Source organism: Falco cherrug, chromosome 5 (assembly GCF_023634085.1).
Source record: "Falco cherrug isolate bFalChe1 chromosome 5, bFalChe1.pri, whole genome shotgun sequence".
Classification (NCBI taxonomy): Eukaryota; Metazoa; Chordata; class Aves; order Falconiformes; family Falconidae; genus Falco; species Falco cherrug.
Window position 1 is genome coordinate 47,395,076 of NC_073701.1, and position 22,654 is coordinate 47,417,729.

Here is a 22,654-nt window from a genome sequence, read left to right on the forward strand (position 1 = left end):
AAGCCACAAGATGGTGCTGATACTCCTCATCATAGCTGGAAGCATTATCAAAGATACATGCAACATGCAGTAGCCTGGGTGTAACCAGACAAAATTTCCATGGAGCTCAATGAGTATTAACCTGTAAAATAGTAATAAAGTCAGTGGCTCAACTGGGTCAACAGTTTGTAGTTATGCATTGATGTTTATTAAGGAGTCCTAATACTCTGTATATTAGAGGGAAAGAGGGAGGTGAAGACAGAAAGAAGGGAATTGGAAAGGAGACAGTTATTTCTGAGGTTGTACACTCTTCTTGCTTGGTTTTCAGCTACAAAGGGATTGATGAAATTACAAAATTGAAAAGTAGGAAGAAAACACATCTGTGTTTTCTCTGATTAGAATCCTCACTTGAATTTCTATGTTTTTAACTGCTGTGGGTGAAATATGCTGTGCCTACAGTGTTGTTGACTACTTGTCTTTCTCTGCCTATTTTCTTATTTTGTTTGCATTGAGGCAGGGACCATTTTGGAAGGTTTGTCACGTATTCTCTGTACACTGTCTTAAAAGGAGTGGAATAGAGATAGGTTTCTGCAGTTCATGATTGTCCAATGTAGCTACTAGTGAGGTTTATAAAGAGGAAAAATACTATTTGCAAAAATGAACTCAGAAGTCAGCTGAACCCAAGAAACAGTGCAGCCCAGTTGATGGCTGTGTAGATTTACCTTGGTGCCCTGACTGCCAACAGCCTGCCTTTGCTACTGTCCTGTCTGCTAACACAGGTAATGTGTCTCTGTTTGTTAATCAGTGTGGCCATAAAAAGGAGAGGTTTATCTTATTTTTTTTCATTCAGCCATCAGCAGAATCTCCTAGTGTTATGAATGGCAACTGCTAACTACTTTTATCAAAATTAGAGGGGAGTGCAGTTTGTTATGGAATGCCTTTCCTGCAGTGCTGTGTCATATTTTGTTCCTGAAATGCAGTGTATGCATTTTTCCCCTGAATAAAATGAGACTAAATGTGTTGAAGTCTAAGCCTGAAGTGGCTAAAAAAGCATACTGCATTCGATAAGTATGATGAATTAGGATCTTAAAAAGAACATTAAGTATTTTGGTAGTATTAGTGTCCTTGCTGACTCTTGGAACAGAGAGTGCCATTATATCTATGCTTCCAAAGATTCAAATAGGTGTACTTAACCCATTTCAAAGCTGTGGCTATCAATAGGATAGCTTTTATGATTCAAAGATGTGTAATAGTTTTTACTCAAAATTTTGGTTATGTTAAGTGCACAGATCATTCTGAAAAAAACCTCATGTTTAAAAGAAAGGAAATAAAAATTTGGAAGCTTCTGTAGCCTCCTGACCTTATTGTAAGATCAAGCCTAGAAGCTGCTGAGCTGCCTGGTTCTAATCCAGGAAAGCAATTAAGTGTATGCTTAGTTTTGGACTTGAAAGTTGTGCCATTGAAATCAATTGATCTGATTCTTTAATGGTTCTTACCAATTACCAATAAGAAAACAAAATTTTCCTAAGCACAATGAGCTGGCAGATCCTGTTACAATGTGTGTTTAGGAACGCACTGATCATGTTGTGTTGGTTGAAGGCGTTTAATACTGGCAATGCTAACACATGCCTCCTGTAGTGCTGTTTTGCTGTGCTTCAATCTTGTCTTTACAGATCATCATTAGAGCTGGAAGTGCATTTACTTTCCAGCCTTCTTTTTCTGTTAATTTTGACATTAACTACAAGGCCTGGCCTTTCTCTTTGTCTAGAATGTGGATATTGGCTGTCTTTGCTGATCTAAGGTTGGCAAATTATTGCAAAAATTTAAACTGGAATCTGATGCAAACACCATTTTCTCATTGCTGGTGTTTCATGCAAAGTTAAATTCAGGAAGGCCTGTAACACAGTCTCCTCAAATAGCTACTTAGCTAACACAGATGTGGATTTATAAGTTATTCTTCGATTGCCTTATTCTTTCTTGAGTATGTTTCTGCAATATCTATTGACCACAGTTGGTGCAACAAGAATTGGTTTGAATATCAGATTTCATGAAGACTCCTTTTCTTTGGGCAATATTTTGGTTTTGTATGGTAGTCAGTTAAAGCAGAAAAGGGTTAGGATGGAGTTCTGGTCAGTAACAAAAGAACTACTTTTTACACAAGGATATGCCTCTGTACAACTCTTCCAGCTGCAGCCTGTTAGTGCTAGAAAATCTTTGAGACTTCATGCGAGAAGGAAATGTTTAATTAGATTTAGAAAGCTAATCGGGGTTTAATGATGCTGTGCAAAACAGCAATCTGTTGCACTCTTCTGTCAATGACATGCCTTTCTTTGTGAACAGTGTACCTATCTTGCATATTTCATAACCAAAATGCTAGTGTATAGTAAAAGACAAGCATAAAATTATTATTTAATATCTCCTTGTCCTATTTTAATTCTGTAAAGTTAACATTTCCCAACTTATCTCCAGAGAAACTGTCTTCAAATACAATGCTTATTATTTTGTTGCTCATTAGAGAATATGGCACAGTTAAACCTTGAAGTGTTGTATCTGTAAGTATCCAATACATACTTGTGCTGGAAAAACCTATGTAAAAAAACCAAACACAAAACCCCCTTCTAATAAAGCTCCTGTTGATAGTCATGTTAAAGAGAGTGAACCATGGTTAATGTTGGAAAACTATAAAGAAAACACTTTTTTTTTAATAAGCCTTTTGAATTTAATGTGGATAATAAAGTCTTGGTCCTTTGAAAGAAAAAGGACATGTGTTAGAATTCAGATGTTAAGTAGGAAGCGTTGCTGTGTAGCACTGCAGTATGAAGCTGAGACAGAGAGCAAGAGATGTATAATTAAAATGGAATGAATTATGCAGAACAGCCTCAATAAAGCCCCTATTTGTTTTCTTCCACCACCTTTAAACCTTGGCTTAAGTTAACTTGCTTTGTTTTCCATCACTCCCCTCACTGAAAGAAGGGTAATCAATTTCCAGGAAAAAAAGCCTGGACATGCTAATTTGAAAAATGCAACGCTGTCTACTCTTTCACTAACTCTATTCCCTTCTCTTTGCTCATTTTTCCTTGCATTTTTATATTTCTTCCTCTTTAGTCATTCCCCTAATATGCATTCCATACCTCTGAAAATGTCTTCCTAATTTCCTGTCCAGCTCTTCCTTCTATGTACATGCTGTGAATTTGTCCACCTTTTTCTACCTATTATTTTGTTTTTCTCATTTATATAGTTTCCAGGAAAGAGGCACTTACTGCTATGTATCTCTGATTGCCCTCAGCCTGCTTCTGCTCAGCTCTGAGGAGGAGATAGCTGATGAAAGCTCCATGTGGCGTCTCGTCTCATGCTGGCTGCTGCAAGAGCAGAGCTTTCCCACCCCCTGGCTCACAGGCAGGGTGCTTTTCTTAGCTTGTGGCTTCAAGAAACTAAAAGGTTAAAATCGAGACCAATAAGGAGAGCAAACCATGGTGTTGCTTGTAGCTCTCACTTGGTCAGGATGGATGTCCATGGGCCCACGGAGGTGGCAGGCTGCTGAACTGGCGGATTAGGGCCAAGGGGAGAGTGGATCACTATGTTCCAGAGGGCTGGTCCATGGCCAGCTTCCAGCTGCAAGCCTTTGTTTCTATAAGTAAGCAGGGGACTTATTTGGCACTTGCTGATCTAGTGTCCAGTAGATTATCTGCTGCTTTGTGCTTGTGTCTGATTGGTTGTAATATTTCCATGGCATTTATGTCTAAGCAATGTCTTTTGGTTGAGAAGACTGAGAAGCATTTATTGCAGGGGGCAAAAAAACCTTGGACAGAATTCCTGTCTACAGATGTGCTCGTAGCTGAATTCTAACTACCAGAGTGCAGAGGCGCCCTGACTTTGAGTTTTAGTTTGAAATTCAGAACTTTGTTTTAACTCCATAGAAACTGATGGAAAGACCTACTTACACTGCAGTGTAAGGTAATCTAGCCCAGGATGAACAAAACTGTTATTCAAATATAGCATAACTTGTTTACACATATTTTAGAACCACCTCCTGCTGCCTCCTGTCAGTTCATGTGTTTCCCTTTGGTATTACTATGTTTATAGAACAAGCCTTATTTTGCTGTCAGACAACTGCTCTGCCTCTGCACTGTCTATGCTTCCTTTTGCCGGTTGTTTTGTATCCCCTTGCTTCCCTTCTGTCCTGGAAATAAAGCCGCAGAAATCTGCGGGGTGGGGGCGCGTGGGGATTATGCACGCATCTGTTACCACTCTGAGGTTACAGAGGTAATTGCTGCTTTGCAAATGACAAATTCTCAAAGCACAGTCATCTTCTCAAAATCAGGACTGAAAAAGGCAAACACACATCATGCACAAATACCTACATCCTTCTTTCTTAATTCTTTTAACTACTTACCCTGGGGGCTTCTTTCTCCCTTGCCAAAAATACTGTCATTCACATCCTTGAAAACTTCAGTCTTTAAGGTGAAAATACTGCAGAGTGAAATTATTGCAGATGAAATTTGTGGGGGAAAGAAGAGTGTTAATGCAGCTCCATACATGAAGATAAGAATGTGCTGCACGTAAAGCTTGTTGAAAACAGGCTCGCTCTCTCTTTTCTCTCGCTCTCTCTTTTCTCTCGCTCTCTCTTTTCTCTCGCTCTCTCTTTTCTCTCGCTCTCTCTTTTCTCTCGCTCTCTCTTTTCTCTCGCTCTCTCTTTTCTCTCGCTCTCTCTTTTCTCTCGCTCTCTCTTTTCTCTCGCTCTCTTTTCTTTTTGTTGGTGTGGTTTTTATTTGTGTGTGGTTGGTTGTTTGTTTTTTTTTCACTTAGGCAGGTATTACACTATACTGATCTTTGGATGGCTGGTGAGGGAGGATGAAACAAAGGCAGAGCTGTTATCCAGCTACTCTGCAAAGTCACAAGGGCAGTGTTTCATAGAGCAGAAATCAGACCTCTCTAGGTGATCTTCGGGATACAGATTAAACAAAGTATTACTTGTTCTGTTATTAGTAGAGCTGATAATTTAGAACCTGTATTAGTAAACGTCCTCTGTTAACACTGGAGTAAAAGGCATCTTTGCCATAAATTATAAGCAAGCAATGAAGATTTAACAGTAAAAACTTTTAGCTATATATTTTGGTGGGTTGAGTTGTATAATAGTCTTGAACTGAGACCATAAATGGATGAGGATGAAATTAAATAAGACGTTGTTAAAAATAGTCTGTGGTTCTGAATTAGATGTTGAGTGTGCTGGGCAGCTGGATAGAGGATGCAATTTGCTGTGAGGAATAGGGTGTGTCTATACTACTTAAACTTTGAAAACTAGGTAAACTTATAGTCCTTAAGGGTTCTTAGTGATTTTAATTAGTTCTATAAACTGCTTGAAAACTGAAATAATCTGGGACTTGTGTATGGTGTTATGACCGGTACTGCAGGCAGAAGAACATCTGACCAGCAGTCCAGTGATAGGTGTTTCCTCCTATGCAAGGAGATGAGGCACAACTCTTTTTAATCTTTCTTTGTATTGATTATCATGAGTGGCAAGGGGGGAAGTGACTATATAAGCCAAGCAGAAATGGCAAAATTAAAAAGCAGCTAAATTGGTGTATATACAGGATATTAGGAGCTCAAGTTGTTTTGAAGCTTGGCTAGAATGGTGTTTGTCTTATGGCTGGGAGGATGCAATGGTTCAGTTTGTAGGGTGAGGGAAGAAGTGATCACAATGATTGTGAAGATGGCAGGAAATTATGACCTCCCACTGTCACTGGGGTTAAAATGCTTCAGCAAGTGGACTAGAAGGCTTCTACTCTAAGTTAGCACACCAAGTCTTAAATTATGCTCCTACACAATTTCAAGCTGGAGCATGAGCTTGAGCAGTAGTTCACCTGTTTGTCACTGTCATCCAGGTAGCTTTAAAGAATTCTTTGACAAACATTTTCATCAAAGTAGAGTAGCTACTAGTAACTGTCAAATAGGTGGGTTTTCATAATCAGATCACATTGCTTTAGATGAAAGCATCATGTATTATGCTGATGCTATGTGGGCATCCAAGTCCTCCGCTTGGTTTAGATATTGGATGGAAAAAAAATCATGTTTCTCTGAGCTTATTTTGCATCCCAGTTGTGGATATGGTTGACACTAAACAGCAAGGTCTTTAAAAAAAACAACAAAAAAAACCCCCAACCAGCAGAGGATGTGCTGATCACCATGGAAACCAGGCTTTTGATGAAGACGTTGCATATCTGATAATACTTTATACTGAGTTCTGATTACAATAAAGATCCACATTACTTTTTCAACTTCTTCCATTTCTTCTTCTGCTCTGTAGTTTACTTTTTAGATGATAGGAAGGAGAAAACTGCAAAATGCAGATATTTGTCTTTAAAGTACAGTAAAATACTTATTTCAGCAAAATAGTAACCCATCTTGCTGAAGCAAGGTTTTTATGTAAGGCTACATAATATGTAAATAGAAACTATCGTAACGGAATTCAGTGCTTAACATTTCTTTGGACATAGGTAAAGTTTAAAGGCCAATTACTTCAAAGAACATGTGGGAAATTCTGTCAATAAAGCAGTGGCTAAAACTGGCCTTTTGTAGAAGTAATGCCTCTGCATTTGTAGGCATCCAGCAGAGTCCCATGATCTCAGTCAAGTTATTCATGCATGTCTGCACACTGTGGGCTCTTAGTTCAGAAACACTATCTTCATATAACTTGCCAAGCCTGAATTTTGTGGTTTCTTAGAAGGTTTGATTAAAAATATTATTGAAACTCTTGTGAGTCAAGGTTTGTCTGGGCTCAGGTATATGAATCGGGTAGTAAATACTTGAAAGATGAACGAGAAGAACCATCAATGGCTGAATAAAAATAGCTATATGTAAAAATGTGAGGATTGACGTAAACCTTAGTGAAACAAATTCTGAGACAATTCAGGAAAATGTCAAATAATGTTTTGTTCGCAGAAAAAGGGCTGACCTCTGAAGTTCTATTTTAATGAGTTTGTGTATATAAGAGAACTGATACAGGACTGAGGTAGTTTCAGTGCATATTTTAGGATGCAATCTTTCCATTGTCTGCAGTTTCATGGATGCAGTGATATTGTTCTTGAACCATGTTCACTCTTATTTAGAGAAACTTATTAATTGAATATTAAAGTAATAGCAAATCCAACTCTGCAGAAAGGTAAATGCAAATTTTAATGCATGTAAACTTGATGGGTAATATATATGCTTTGTCTTTAAGGATTTTGTATTACCAATAAATTCTTTATTGGTGCTTATTAGATTTATATCTTACTATAATTTTAATACAGTACTTTTCAATACAGTATTTCCTGATCCAGAAATACTGATACTGCTGATCAGAATTGTATCTGACAATGGCACCATCTTCTTTCACTGCTTCCTATGTGTACTCAAAGTCTCGTCTTCCTTCTTTAGCTGTGGAAAGTACTGTAGGATATTGCCACACTATTCTTTTGAAGTTGACAGGGTCTGTTGAGGTTCTGTAGACCGAGTTGCCCCCTTCTCCCTCCCCTAACCTCTAGCTCAAGTGTAGTCAAACATGTTTTTACTTTTTATTGATAGAAATCTTTTTTTGGTGGAAGACTATAGTAACTTGTTCTGTAATTTACATGCGTGAGACTCATAGAGATATTTTAAAGAGAAGGGTTTGGCTCACTCAAAAGCTTCATTTTTTATTTTCAGGCATACTGTTTAAAATTCTCTGTGGCAACAAAGGAGATGTGACAACAATGTTGCAAGACTTGATAGATATATTTTATTCTTAACATTGTTTTACACTGATTTAGGTTTCATTCTCAAGTAACTTAGAGATGTGCTGCACTTCAAGCATACCAGATGTCTAGAAATTGCTTGCATATGTGATTATTTGCAGATTTTTATATTTCATTTTTAAAAAAATGTTTATACCTGTTTCAGCAACTGTGTGATAAACGTTCATTTGACTCTGCAGATCCTGTGCGTGGCTGTTTTTTTAAAAAAATAACCCCCCCACAACCCTCCAGCTCTGTATATAATAACCATCTTTACAAAAGTATTTGGTTTTTTTGCATTTAAGACACTTGTTTTTGTGTTAAATTCCTCCCTTTCTTTCAATCTATTCCTTCCTTATACAAAGTAAAAATACTTTTGTCTTCTAAAGCACATTTGCTTAATAAATCTAGAAATTTCTATGATGGTGACAAATGTATTAATAAGCTCAGCTAATTTTCTATATTAATATATATTTATGCAGAGCATTTTTGGGAAAAGTAAATAGCGATCAGTGTAAATGTGGTAGTAAATCAGTGTGAAAATACTAATACCAGATTATTCATGTTTACATTATTTAAAGTTATTAGAATAGTTGTTTTTTCTTTTCTGACCAAATTGAAATGTAAGCATATTTGAAGTTCTGTCCTCTGAAAAGGCACTTAATTTTCTTCGATAAATAAGCCAATTAACCATACATATGATTGAGACCATCATGGATGATCAAGTAAAATAATTTAGCTGATGTGTGGTTTTTAACATGTGACTAACCTTTTTACTTCAGTGTGCCTTTTACTTGGTGCTTTCATGTGCTTTAGGATTAATGTTAAAAATGCTTTGATCGATTAAGTCTTGAACGCTCAGTGTCTAGGTTGATGCCCACCAGTGAGGGCATTTTGCTCTTTGTGCATGTGACCCCCGATTGCACCTTTGCTAGCTGTAGGGAAACTTGTCAGGAGGAAACTCCTGGGAGGTTTTATTTAGAAAAACTGATTTGGCAGCTTAAGTAATGAAATAATCTGGTCTTCATTGAAATAGAAACAAAATCCTTTACTGATGCTACTACTTTTTGCCAAGAGCTTGGACTTAGTCTCAAAATGCATTTATTCTTAAGCAACTTTGACATTCTGTAATGTTGGGTACCTGCATAAACATTTGCAAGTAGTTAAAAAATCTTGAAGTCTTCTGATGATTGACTTCCACTTTCAGACTTCAGAAGGGATTTTTTCCTCTTAATTTTATTCAATAACAACTTGCAGCTGAGAAACTCTGTGCTTGACTCTGCTGTGTGCAGAGGGAAGTGTTCTGAGGAAGCTAACAAGAAAACCAGACTTCTAATTGTGATTTGGTGGGACACCTGGAAGGCTCTTTTTGCATGCTGGGCCTGTCTACTACATTTTTAATTCTGCAGTGTGGCTGATCCCTGTGGAGGGCTGAAAGCAAACTGAAAGTGGAAAGTTTTATAAGGTAAGCATGTGACAAATATTCCTCATGGTTTGTTATTTATGAGAAAGCGGGATGATCCAAAGGGCACTGGAACCACCTGAAAAGCTACCTAAGCTTGGAGAAATATAGAGGCTGCAGATACAGCAGGGGCCTCGCTCCTGTGCTTTTGTATTTCAGTCTGGGGACAAGACTTGGAAAATGGTAGCCTCATTGCTGAAGAGGAATGTGAAGCCCAGAGTGGCTTTCCTGCTCGTTAAGAAAGCAGTTGAGAGCAGGAGCAATGGAAAGGCAGGAAGCTGTGGATAAATGCAGGTTCGAGGAAGGGGAGGCTCTGCTGGGGCAGATGGCAGGTGGTTTGGTGCAGCAGTGCCTCTGCTGCCCATAGGGCTCTGCTCTGACAGGGTGCAGCTCCCCCATTTCCCCCCACACACACACTATGGCAAAAAAGGTGCTTCAGGAGTTTCAGATGCTTCAGCTCAGGGAAGGTTCTGTCATCTTATAAAACATATTTTGGTTCTTTTGTTCTCCTCTGCCACTTTGTCATTGGAAATGAGCCTTTGGCTCTGACAGAATAAATCTGTATTGCTTTCACCTTTTCAATCTTGTTATTATCAAAGAATCCTAATGAAGCTGGCAAACTTAATGTATATTACTCCTCCAATTACAGTGAATACATATAGGTGGTTACTTGAGAGGTGTAAGAGAGGGAATGGATGCCTTCTGCCAAGCTGCAAGGGCAGTTTAAGGACTGGTGTCATGAGAGGCCAAGTTACAGGGAGCTTTACTGCCTGGCATAGATTACTCTGTCCTCGCTAGCAGAGGTGGTGGAAAAACAGGCCAGTCTTCCTTGGCCATCTCATGTTGTGTTTGAAATGGTGATGCAGAAGGTGAATTGGCTTTGCTTCCATGATGGCCTGTTGAGAGACATTGATTTTGCACTGAGGAGACACTGGCACTGCAGTGTCTTCTGTGGGATTTGCAGATTGCAGCCCCTTTCTCCCCAGGGCAGTGCCACTGCCTCAGCAGAGGCATGGCAGCCCCCGGGGCAGGTGCACAGGAGGTGCCATGGAGGAGGAGCAGCAGCAGCAGCTGTGGGGAGACCTGCATCCTGGCCCTGCAGCTTATGAAGCTGTGAATAGATCCATGGCAACCTACTCTGGCTCACTCCCACATCTGCCTAGACAGAGATGGCAAAACCACAGCTGTTCAATGCAAGCGCATGGAAGGGGCAGCACAGCTCACCTCAAACAAAGGAGAGAAAATGGCTGTAGGATTTGGCCTGACTGCTAGGGGGGATGACTGTGTGTAAGGGCATAAGGCTGCACTGCTCTGTACATCCTTCGGCAGTTCATGTCTGCATTCAGGTTATTGAATAAATACCCTGAAGCAGGGCAGCCCTGCCCACTTGGCATCTCCCTGGGGACAGGCTGAGGCCTGGGCTGGGACGGCTGCCTGTGGTGAGGACAGGATCAGGCCTGGTGAGGGCCCTCCGCAGGCTGACAGCCTGGCTTGATGGCGGAGGGTGGTTTTGTAATTGCTTTGGTCTGATTCAGGCTGAGGTGAGAAAATGGTGGTGTTTCGTCTAGTCAGGAATTCATCACCTGAACCAGCACGTCTGAAAGGGAAACTGGTGATAAACTGGGGAGCAAAACCCATTTTGCTTTCCTGCAGCCCACTCTGTAGTGGCAGCAATCAGGACAGCACGACCTCACATCGTCTCGGGGATGTATGGAAGTGTAAATATAAGTTGCTTTTCTGATTTTAACTGTATGCTGAGTCTGATTACTTTTTAACTTAGCAGTGTGTTTTTCTGAGTTTATGGCTATGAGACTGACTGTTCTGCTGCTTTATGGAAATCTAAGAAAATCTTCCCTTCTGAGCCCCAGGCAATGAAGTGGATGAAATGTGAGGGAGGAAGGTGAAAAGAAAAAGAGTAGTTTTATAGTAGGAGTCGATATTAATCATTTGTTTGATTTATTTTCTGCATGTCATAGATCGCTTTAGCCAATTGATCAGTCTCATTTGGTTTTCCATATATGTAGGTGAAAAATTTCTTTTTTCTGGCTTATCAATTACTTCTTGCTCTACAACTACTTATGGTGATCGTTTTTTCTCAAGTGACTTCCTGATGGTCTTTGTTTAAGGTGGAAATGGCCATTAATCTGAGTAACAAAAAAATCACTTATTTCAGGGCCACAGCACTTCAAATCCACAACTAGTAAGTATAAAAATGAGACAAACCAGCAACATTAGAAAATTGTCGTTCTGAATCTGTGGTTTTAGGAAGTGTGGACTGTGCCAAATTCAGTCTGGGCAATCTGTTGGTTTTAAGGAACTTCTTTCAGGCTAAGACAGGAAGAGAGCCAGAGCATGTTTGGACACAAAACCTCTCCCTGCTCTCAGGACTGTCTTCAAATAGTGTTTTACAGATGATAATACTATTTAAGCTGAAAAAAGTGTGCTCTGGTCATTAATCAGTCTTTGGTGGTATTAGAGAAGCTGAAGGTGGATCATAATAAGCAAAAAGTATTCTAAGTTTGTTTTGTATTTCTAGCCTCTCTTGCCCAATTATCCCCTGTACTTTGCACAGGACATTTCCCCCCCACCCCGGTTTGCGCATGGGGAGCTACAGGTGGAGCATTGCAACATGTCATTAGTACCAGCTGGACACTGCTGCTCGCATTATGCTTGAGCAGCAGAGTAATCAGTGCCCAAGTCAGCAATCTTTCTACCCAGTCTTAGTTTCATCTAATAGCAGCAGTTATCAAATCTTTAAGTAACACAGCAGTTTCCACCAGGGATATTCATGCCCCTTGAATCTTCTTTCCTTGCATATGATTCATTGGTTTCTTAAGACCTAAAGCAAGATTAATTCCAGGTATCAATATCAATTCTTTGTAGTCAGCTACAGGAGCAGGTCTGTTGGACTACATCTGGATTTTTCTTCCTGACTCTTTCTGTTGAACTGTGTAGGACTTGGTACTTTTACTGTCTTCCAGGAGTGGTATGCCAATGTGTAGCTGTCTTCCACGTTGCCAGCAAGTGTCTAAGACTGAACTGCTTTTTCCTCGCTACAAATGAGAAGGCACTCTAGAGTGGATGAAAAATTTCAAAATTAATAATAAGAAAATAATAAACTGTAAGTTCACCACCAGAAGGCATTTGGAGATGTGTGTGTGAAATACAAGTTAAAACAGTGAATACAGGTGAAATATAGTGAATAATCTTATTCAAGCAGAACTGTTGTCATCTCAGTGCTGGTTTGCTTTTGATGTTTTCAGACTGGGGTGTTTCACTCTGGAAATATTGCTATTTCACAAATTTTTGACATTTTGGGTACTTCCCCCTCCCCCACAGATTAAAATTTTAGGTATGTGACAGATCTCCCCAAACTTCCTTGACTGGTACTGTGATTAGGTGCAGGACCTATTGCACTGTACATTTGGCTGCTTAGTGCCCTGAGGTTATTAATTTCCCACCAGGCTCCCAGGATAGGTGCTGAAGGTGGATGTGCAGAGCACAGTGTTACACTACAAATACTCCTTTTTTCAAGGTCTTGCTTCCAAAAATAGATTCTGAAAATTTGAAAACCGGTTGTCAAACAGCTTTTTTTCAAAATGATCCCCATCCCCCAATTAAAAAAAAATCCATCTAAATTATGGTAGCGGAAATCAATACAGGGATTTCATTAGCCAAAAGGACTAAATAAAGCTCTTGTGTCTGCTTCAGTTAAAATAGCTTACACTGTCCCATAGCGTCCTTACTTAACTAAGCCAGCCGAACCTGTAAAAAACATTGTAGAAAATCTTTTTTCTTTTTTGTTTTACCTCACTATAACTCTTCAGTTTACTTGCTAAGCTGAAGAAACAGTTGTGTTGGTATCTTTAGTCTCTTGCTTTTTTGTGACTTTCTACACTGAAGAATCAACAATGGTCTAAAAATATTACATTGTGTATCTTAGTTCATATGTTTTTATGTGTCACAGTAAATATGCACAAAATACCGAGTTCATTACAAACAGATACTCATTTTATTCCATTTTGTCCATTATAGTAGGTCTTCAGTGCCATGTTATACCATTTACTTCTTGATGGGGAGCCAATTCTTCTGAGCCTTTTTCAAAAGATCTTTTGCAAGGGGATGCAGGCTGCTGTTAAAAGGTTGTTTTGAAATGCAGTTGTTAGTGGCTGGCAGTATTTATGAATGTGGCCTGGAGTGATGCATTTATGAGTATAGTTCCAACCATATCAACAGCCTCAGGATTTCTCTCTTCATTTCCTCATGCTTTTGGTATTGCAGAGATCCAACAGGATTATTAATGGTGACATTTCTAGAATTTCTTTTTTTTTTTTTTACATTAAAAACGTCATTACTCAAGTTTTTTGACTTTTTAAATCATGAGTCTTTGTGTTTGTGTTGCATTCCTAACATTTCAAAGGTTGAATGTCCACAAATAGGACCAGTTTAAATGGTCTGTGCTTCTGAATGAGCAGAAATAATGGACCAACTAAATGAGTATTAAGTTAATATAAAAAATAGCAATGATGCACTTAAAATATTTCTATAGAAGAAAAACTCCTTTAAACTTCAATGAAGACCTAGGACATGGGGAACTCATACCAGCCTTGGTAGGTGTTTTGGTATTTAAAAGGTCGTTATTAGATAGTGTTACTTTCCAGAGTCTGATGAGCCAATTTTTGGAACTTGGTATGCAGCCTTTTATATAGGTCTTTGTTAAGAGGTAGAACCCTACATAAAATTCCCTCCTTTTCTTGATTCTGTGTGAAATACCTGTTAAAGATATTCAGGCTCTTTGATTATGATGTGATGTGTGCATGTTCATCAGTGATTATGATTTAGTGGTTATCATCATAAATTTTGCTATTGTTTTGTTTCTATTTGAGAGACTTTTTTAGTTGTTTGGTTTTTTTAGTGTTCTTAGGTTTGAAGTCATCTTGAAATCATTTTGTCCACCCTCCTCTGACTGAAAATGGGAACAGCTTACATCAGTTTAAATCAGTTTAGATTTTGATTAGTTAAAATTAGGTTCATATCCTTTAATAATGGAATGGTAAACCTCAAACAGAGTTAATAAAACACTATCTCTTCACAGTTATAATGCATTCTTTGTTACTGTGTTTTATTTTAAATGATTATTTGATCTAAACCTCTTAAAAGTTAGCAGTGAAGGTGCCAAGTGTTTACATGCTCAGCAACACTCTCTACTACTGTAAATTCTCAAATGCTTGTCATACATGTGCAGGTGTGCACATACATCTCCTAATTGATGGTATTGTGTTTGCTTCATCATGTTGGGGTGTCTGATCCCAATGGACCTGCCCTCCAAATCTCAGTGGCCTGTCTGTAGCATCTAATGCTTTCTCCCGCATCCCTGTGCTATGTTCATAATATTTTGTTTGCAACAGCTCTCACCATCTACTTAGCAAATTGCACTAGAATTAAGGTTGGATGTAGCACTGAAACTATATCACAGAACTGGCAGTGCGCTGGAGACAGCACAATTTAACAGGTGTTGTTTTGCTAGGCCCATTCTGATATATCTGCCCATGCTGGGTCCTTCCTCTCTGCTTCAGCATTAACTGTAGGTCATTTTTCTGCTTTCATGAAGATGAATGATTAGTGTATGATCCCCCCTGATTTGACTAATGGTCTGGCACAGCTTTAAGCCACCTGCTTTAACAGTGGTCTGGAAAGCCCTCATGAGTATCCAGGGGCCTGTCTGTTCCTGGCATCCAGCCTTACGCTTTCTAGGTGGCATCTTTCTCCTTATTCCTCTCAGAAGCTCAGTACTGCAGCCTCTCCCTGCTGTGTGACCTGATATAACATGCCTATCTCCTTGCAGGTAAAAAATTCCTACCACTCCCTCTTTGGTCCACAATCAAAAATTTAGGAATTATCTGGGGATCAATATGTGAAGCCTATATATATACATGAGTATAAATATATAGTTTTCTTTTACATGCTTTAGTAAAAGTTTGTTGTGCTTGCTCAGTGAAGTACACTGTTATCTATGAATATTCACCAACTTCTGGATCTTGCCATCTTCTACTACTGGTAATTCTGTGCTTAAAAACTTCCGTAGAACCCACCCTGAATTCCTAGCCTGTTGACAGAAAATGTTGTCACAGGCTTTAAAAATGTTCCTTTATTTTTCTGTTGGGGTGGTGGGAAAGCACATCTAAGTTTTGGCAGTAAAAGGTAAGTGGATCTCAGTTTAATCCCTTATTGGACAGACTGTCATCTTAATGCTGTGGTTATCCATACTAGGAACTAACCCATGGGTTAGGCTTTGATCATGAGATTATGTCCTCTGTATTGTCTAACTCCTCTCTCTCCAATGAACCATCCTGGAAAGGTTTGTCCTTTTTGTCTTTGTTTCAAATGAACAGCAAACTTTTCTGTTTGCATTGACAACAAAGTACAAAGATGTGTGGCAAAATGACTTACTGTGGTTTTTAAGGAAAAGCCTTAATTATTTTTTTTATTTTGAGCATATTATCTCCTGTTCATATGTTCTAGGTTTAGTTTAGATAAAAGTATCAATATTTTTTTTCAGAAGAGAGGTAATTTTTATGGGCTATCAAAAGACTTGTTTTATTGTTAGAAGTTTAATTTTATTAGTTAAGGAAACAGCTACAAAGAAATGGAATATTCTGTACTATGAAATTATGATCTGTTAAGAGTGTTTTAACTGTTTCATGTGTTTTGGTATTTCTGTTTTGGTAAGGTCCGTGGTAATGTTTTACAGTTATTGCACAAAATATCATTACTATGGAGTTATGCAGCAGTAGCATAACTAAGTTTAAAAGGTTTTAAAATAATTAATCATTAAATATTTAGTATGGTTTCCCACTTTAAAAAGCAACATTAGATTGAGACTTCAATTTGGTGGTCTTTGTATGTTCTCTGCTTATACCTTTAGGCTTTCACTTAAGGCTGCAATTGTTTTTTGTTAGAGTTGCATTGAAGATGCGTTAATAGAACCTGTCCTTTATACTTAAAGAAATATTACCTGTATGTAATTTTCTTACTTGGTTTCTAGAAAGGCTTATTCTGAGGTCCTGAGTTAAGAGACCAAATACGAAACTGTAGATGGTGGAACTGGTAATGGTGTGAGTTGTGTCCCTCGGCTATCTCTATACTGCTTTGATTTTGCTGTCCCTTTTAGGAAGGAGGTGAGGGCAATGTTCTCACATTGGTGTAAAATGAAAAATACTGTATGTTTATGCCTTAACTGTTAGAATTTGTGGCTGTTTTGGTGTGCGGTTTTTTTTGTTTGGTTCGTTGTTTTACAAATGTGGGTGCACAAGCCTATACCCCTTTCTCACGTTGAAGCTATCTGCTATAAGTTCTTTTATATAAAACAGCTAGGAAAATTCTACGTAAGTGAGAAAAATCCCTGTGGGCAGCTTTTTATTATTCCCTAGCTAAATTCCTTTTAGACCAGTTCTCTAGAATGCAGACGTGGTCATTACACATTTTTCTGGAAAATGATGGCCAAGAAACACAGGTTTGGAGGTTTTTGAGGTGTTTTGTTTTGTTGTTTTTTTGACTGCTTTTCTTCCAGGGATTTTCGCTTCATCATTGAAAAGCTTGTATCTTATTATTCTAACAGAATAAATTCTAGAAGCTAATTAGAATTAGAAATGCCAGTCAGCAGTAGCTGTTTCTATCCACATAGTCTTGTCAGTTACTTGTATTGCTTCCCACCTGCATTAGGTTTAAATTTATGTTGCAGAAATGAAAGACTTTCTATATGATAATGTATTCTCTTTTCTTCTATCTGGGTATTTTTAGTACTTGAGAAATGGCTGTATGGATGACTTTTAAAAAAATTACAATGTAAGATAGAAATCATTAGTGATCATTTTGATTTTGCTTAACCAATATCTTTTTCTCAAAGTCCATCATGCTTTTAGTTTCCTTTCCATCTGTACGTGGTGTTCAGAACCTTCTTTATCCGATTTCAAGTGATGTACCAGCAGCATGAACAAAGGGTGGTGAAACTCCCACTTTTCTAGAAAACAAAGACTGATAAAGTTTCTTCTTCAACTGATTAATTCTTGTTTCATTAAGTGATTTGAAAAATGACATCAATTTTTTTATAATTATGAATTGTTTATTTATCTGAAAGTAGTTTAATAGTGTCTTACTTTTCCCAAGTAAATGACATTTTTAAGAGTGAAGTCTTACTAAGAAAAATATATTTATTTCACAACTGTAAGATAAAAATGATCTAATAGAAAAAATGTTGCTGTATCGACATTCATGAATTTTAATGTACATTTAATACAGAAGAAGATAGGTAAGGGGCCTATGAAAAACAGGGAAAACTTTACAGTATGTTAGAAATTGAATTTTTACATAAAATATGTTGGTCTGTTATAGTTCTGTTGTAGAAATAGTAGAATTTTTCATAATAATGTTAAAAGCAGAAATATTCAGTAAATAGTTCTGTCTTTAGAGGGAAAATATTATAACCTGAAATACTTCAGTACTTTACTCAACAGCTTCTAACTAGAAATCACAAATTAAATTATTGTAGAATCAGAAGAAAGGTATTTTCTTTTAATGTGTTTTAAAAGAATTGGCTAAATTCCTACTTAACAAACAAAAAAAGTCCTGAAAAATTATAAAAGAATCATGTGACAGACTAATAGACAGGAAAACACCTAAGCCTACCAAGACGACTACTAAGGAGACATTTTTGTCAATGCTGAGTAGATCAATATAGAGATTAAAAATCTAACAACTGAAAGCACTTCAATCTAATGGATTATAAAAACATTAAAATCAGAAAGTTGAAGTATGTTCAAACTGTGGTAATTTTCCTCAATCACCTTCAGCCAAGATCAAGTTAGCAGAAACTTTCCTCCTTTTTGTTGCTTTCTTCAAGCTCCACAATATCACGCACCAGAGCTGCGCTTGAATGCCTTAGGGAGGCTCACAAGCACCCTGACCAAACAGGGAAGGAATGTCATGCATTTCTTACCTTCTTGGTTTTACTGTTTCATTCTTGTCTGCTTCATTTAGTTCAGATCGTGGGAATCTTCTGTATGCAGGAGTGATCCTGACAGCATGGAGAAATGAAACACTTGCACCTAAATTACCCACTGAAATTTTAAACACCTCTGCATGAAATCTATGTTTAATTCCTTTATCCCTCTCCTGTCTGCAACGTGTCCAGTTCACATGTTGGTGTGTGCTGTTGAGCTGGGACCTGCATTGTGGTAGACTCCGTTATCCTGTACCTTCCTTCTGAGCAGTTGGCAGTTTATTTGAGGCTCCAGTGGTGAGAGAGGAGCTCTATTAAATTCTGGGTATCAACTTCACCATACAGCTCAGGATTTGGACTGTTGTTCCATAAACTATTGGGGAGGAACAGAGAGAACAGCTCTGGACCACCTAGTCCTGAGTTTGTTTTGCTTGCTGGACAAACAGGTAGATAGGTAGGATAAAACAAGCCCCACCTGGCATCATGCTCTTGGCTCTCTTTCACAAGAAAAGTACATGAGCTTTTTCTTTTCTTTAACTAGATGTAGAACAACAGCTGGTTTCAGTAATTTTTTTCAGGCAGCAGTTGTTTTACTGAAATGGAAGAGAAAATTACCTTCTTTCTGGGGACATATGTGGTCGTGTCGTCATCGTCCCCCGTCCGCCCCGCCCCCCGTTACTCCTAATCTCTGAAATGGTTTGAAAGATAATGCTTAAGCAGGTTGCCAGTGTCCCTAGCACACGGTCATGATCTCACCAATCACAGCTTGAGGCATATTGAAAGGACCATGTGCTAATAAAGAAGAGGAAAAATTAGGTTTCCAAAGGAATTTACTACCATTCCCTCAGCTATAATCAAAGCACCACAAAGAAATAGGGATTTTTTTTTTTTATTCACCAGAATCATAGACTCTGCACTAAATCCACTCTGAACATCTGTCAGAGATTTCTTCCAAGTTCTCAAAGGTGGCCTCAAAAGGAGCTTAAACCTAAATTACTTGAGTGTTAAATCCTCTGCTCTTAGCTGAAAGCTTGAATTAATTACTCTATTAGCATTTGTTCATATCTTTGGTTCATTATAGCTGTCAGCAGAAAGCATGCGGGTGGAATCACAGCAGCTCTTCCTACTTCTGTGGGCACAGCCTCTTCTCACACATCCCATGTTTTCATGGGAAAAGTGGAGGACAGACCCCGCCCTGGTCTTTTCCTTATTATGAAGTTCAGGTGCAGCTTTCTTTCTTTAAGGCTCATTGCAAATTATTCATAGCATTGTCCACTAAAATCTGCCTATGACCTAGCTTTCTTACCTCCAGAGAGCTACTACAATAATGTCTGTTTTTTTCATGCATCCTTATAGGAAACAAAGGGAATTGGGTGCTTTGCTTACAAGGGATTTGTCTCTGATTTCTCCTCTGTTTATTGCCCAGTTCAGGACCTTGACTATATGACATGGGGAAGAAAAGCTATTATTTTTTGGCTGTGGAATGAATATTAAAGCATGAACGTAGGGGTGCATGTGGGTATTCCTTCTTCCGTAACAAGTATCTTGAGACACTTTTTGAAGGTCTCCCATTCTCAGAGTCCTGAAACAGAAGCTGCCTACTTCACCAGGCATGTGGTATGTCAAATAGTAATCTTCCTGCTAGCATTGCTGTATGTTTTGAAAGGTTACTGCAGACTTTAAATGCATTTTCTTCTTCTGCTTCCTCCTTTTCTTGTTCTTACTCCTATCTTGGCTATGTCTTTAATTTTGGTTATCCATATGTATATGTGCTGTTATCTGTATATATCCCACATGCATTACTTGTATATAGCAATTGCCTTCCTTTCTTATTTATTCTTTTGATCTGTCCTTCACCTGTGCCTTCTATCTCTCATACCAGTTATCTTGCGTTTTTTGTACTAATGGTGTTTATGAAAAGGGAGGAATAAATTTTATGCATGTTCTGTTGATAGCATGAAACAAGCCTATTAAAACCAAACTAAAATGGAAGACAGTAATGGACCTTCCAATGTCCTGTCATCTGAGGGGAGAAACTAACCTTTTTAAAAAAGAAAAAGGTAATTTTGGTTGTGATCAGCATGGTGTGTCATCCTGGTGGTATGTGAAAATCACTGCTGCCTGCTAGTGGAATTTGTGTGCTCTTGCGCTATATTCATGCTTTCAGACATTTCAGAACAGATTAGTTGTATGAAATTGCAGTTTAGATTGTTAGCTTGCACTTCAGGCAGTAGAACCTCTGATTTTTGTTTGTTACACACACATCCCCCCCTGCCGATGGGCTTATGTTGTTACCTGGTATGTTCTACAAGTACCTTAATACTGACCAAATATGAGTACCACTGCTGGGAATACTTTAAGTCTGTTTTCCCTGCATTCCCCTCTCATATAGCCTTTTCATCTTCTGAAATATGGGTGTCGGGTGGATGATACTCATTTTAATGTTGTGATGTGGCAGAAAACCAGGGCTGACTGTTTTAAACATTTTTTGAAAAGGTAAGTGTCTAACTTTTTCTACCGGAGGAGTGTCTGCTTTAAGTAAATACAAATTTGTATGCAGTATTTAGGTTTGCTCCCCTGTGGGCTGCATTGTGCAGTAGGGTCAGAAGAATTTCTCCCTCATAGTCAAATGTAGGCATTTGTATTTTAGAATAAGGAGCATCATCTGGATTAAAGCTGCCATTGTTTGACAGCTTTAATGTTGACTGCATAACTTCCCTGTGCAGATTGGTTCAATGGGTTAAAGACCGACCATAGAAGGGTTTCCCTCCAGATCCCAGATATCCTTACTGTAAATTAAGTTGAGGTCTGTCTTTTTTTTTTTTCCTTCCCCCCCCCTTTTTGTTTTGATGTCTAGTAGTAGGATAGATAACACCACAAAAGACAGCAACACAAACATGTAATCTAGTTGTCATCTTGGCGGATAGGGGGAGAAGGACCTTAGATGTCTATTTTCTGTGGATCTGGTGCTGTCAGGGATCTATGATGTCATGTCAAAACCAGTGCCAGCTCTAACAAGGCAGTTCACAGCAGCAGGGCTGAAAAATCTCTTATTGACTTCCTTTTCCTCAAAAAAATAAAAACAAACAAACAAAAAAAAACCCCAACAAACCCAACAAAAACCCAACCCAAAAAAAACCCCCAAAACGCCAAACAAAAAAACCAACAACTTTGAAGAGGAAGCAATGGTTAATGTATGTTTTATATAGGGAAGCTACCAGATGATATATTGCAAGTTAAATGATGCTGATATTCCAAACTCTTGCTATTGTACTGTTGCACAGATGTAGAAAACAGCCTGTCAGAACAGCAACCTAGAAAAGCTTGTAGCTTTCAAAGTGCTGCTCCTCGGAGGACAAGACGCAGTGCACGAAGGCAGTTTGTGTGTGTGTGGGCACAGAAAACCTTGCTGGGGTAGTGAAGCGGATTAGCCCGTCGGTGGTCTTGTGCAAAGCAGGAACGCGCTGGCGGCTGGCACGCCAGGCTGCCCTGCGTTGGACAGCTGTCACGCTGGCACCACTCGGTTCCTCTGATTGGGTACTCGCAGCGACTGATTAAAAATGCTGATGCCGTTTCTACGCTCCTTTCCACTTGGAGGAGAAATCTCTTTTCCCCACCCCCAAGCCCACCTCTAGAATGTAAGTAATGGTGAGAAGATGAAGATGAAAACAGTGCAGTCTGAGTGACTGGAAATACAGCAGTCTCTTTTAGCTGCAGTGTTATGTAGGAGTCGTCTTCAGACTTCTTACCTTTGGTTTTTTAGCACAAACTGCTTGCAGGTTTTGGAAGGCTGTGAAAGGACTTACTATTTGTGTTAGTGTTCTCTATGTATCATCATATTACCTTGCTTTTCCCTGGACAGCTGTGTTCAGAGCTTCATGTGGAAATCTTTCTATTGAAGAGAGATAAAAAGGATCCTTAATCTGATTCTCTTTGGATCTTTCTATTTTTATGGTAAGTGCCAGCATGTATTGGCTGAGCATAGCTTCTTTGCTGCAGTGCTCGTGCTCTTCCCCCCCCCTCCCCCTTCCCCCATCTGTTTTTTCTCCCCCTATATTCTTAGATAAGCCTCGTGACCTTCACTCAATATCTAGTCATCATTTTTAGCATCTTCATAGCAGATGTTGGCTAGCTAAAATACAAGTTTTCTCTTTATTTTGCTCTTTCCCCTTTCTGACCCGGAGCTCTGAAGTGATTGCAATCTGAGTACTGCCTCTTTGTCCTTGAAACGGGAGGCTTGAGCATTGCTTGCGATTGCCTGTGGCAGCAACGGGATAAGGTTCTGGGGAACTGGAATTACGGATTTGGTAAAGGTGACTCATGTCTGTACCACTGTGCTGAAAGGGCACAGAAAGCCCCAGCTTGACTAGCCATCCAGAAAACTCTGAAGCTCCTCAGTGTTCAAGTGTGGGGCATACATGTAGTTTGAGCTGATACTTACTGTCATTGGCATAGGAAGGATGG

General features: G+C 38.8%; 1 protein-coding gene across 5 annotated transcripts in view; it reads left to right on the forward strand.

Moving 5' to 3' along the window:
- The first annotated feature begins 21,350 nt into the window (after positions 1 to 21,350).
- The window catches only part of ANO4 (anoctamin 4), a 198,143-nt gene continuing 196,839 nt past the window's right edge, over positions 21,351 to 22,654 (forward strand). For 4 of the 5 annotated variants that reach the window (XM_055712554.1, XM_027812375.2, XM_055712553.1 and 1 more), the window contains exon 1: positions 21,352 to 22,144. The gene's annotated coding sequence lies outside the window, so the exon portion shown is untranslated. Of the gene's footprint in view, positions 22,145 to 22,654 lie in introns of all 5 variants that reach the window. The other variant, XM_055712557.1, reaches the window with a different exon arrangement.